Below are 1,236 nucleotides of genomic sequence, written 5' to 3' on the forward strand. Positions count from 1 at the left end.
CTTCGTACACCAAAGTGCAATTGTGGAAAAGCATGCTTGATGCAAAATTATTGGGATGGTGGTGAAGTTGGACGCCGCTACTGGCACTGTATGAACCAATTTTACAAGGTTCCCGGCGAACCTATTTGGGATTTTGTGGAATGGGTTGATGAACCATGTTATCAGGAATGTTACAGAGAACAACTGCAGTTTCTTCATAATATGTGTTTAAGAAAATGGGAACATGAAAAAGAAAGCAATAGAATTATTGCAGACTTGAGGACGAACCTGAAGGAGGTGGGAGAAGAAAAATTGAAAACACAATGGAATTGTGAAGCACAAAAGGAAAGTAAAAAAATATATAAACTGAAACTTGCGGAGGTGAAGGCGAAACTGAAAGAGGTAGAAGAAGAAAAAGAACAACTGGAAGAACGATTTAAGTGGTTGGAGCGAAAAATAAATAACAACCGGGGCTAAACATTGGCATGTATGTCTTTAGTGTATTTTTCATATTTCATATATTTTTATTATGTTGGCCTGCTATGTTTGTGTTTGTGCTTGTATTTGTGCTGTAGTAATGTTTTCCTTGTTTGTTGTACTAAATTTTATTTTAATTGAAGTAGAAGTTAAGTTTAAGTGCTTGTGTTGTACTAAATTTTATTTTAATTAAAGTGGAAGTTAAGTTTAAGTGCTTGTATTGTACTAAATTTTATTTTAATTGAAGTGGAAGTTAAGTTTAAGTGCTTGTGTTGTTCTAAATTTTATTTTATGAAACTATCAAACGAATGGAGAACTAAAAAAAGTAATGGGCATATTTGATTAAACATTGTTGTTAATGTATACAAAAATATTATTTACACCATGTCAATGTGTCCCGCATCCGGTGTGTCTCAATGCAGCCGCTGGCCTGAGGCGCATCCCCTCCCGCCCGGGTATGCTATCAGGATCATCATAATCAAGTCGTCTCCTTATAGCCGGATGCGGCGCAGGATGACATGTATCGGTGGTGTTGTCAGCTCCAGTAGAAGGCTACATAATAATATGAAACTTAGTATAGAAAACTACATAACAATTCACAACAATTTATACTGTCTTACCATCATCGTCTCTAGATCCTGAATGTAGTCATCTGTCACTGCATCGCATGAAGCCTTAAAAAGGAAATTAATAAAGTTAAAGAAAATAAATAAGTTACAGTTTAAACAAATTCAAATTCAATACTAATAAACTCATACCTGCGCATGTGATGTGGAGCCA

The sequence above is a fragment of the Nicotiana sylvestris genome, chromosome 6, assembly GCF_000393655.2.
Source record: "Nicotiana sylvestris chromosome 6, ASM39365v2, whole genome shotgun sequence".
NCBI classification, from domain to species: Eukaryota; Viridiplantae; Streptophyta; class Magnoliopsida; order Solanales; family Solanaceae; genus Nicotiana; species Nicotiana sylvestris.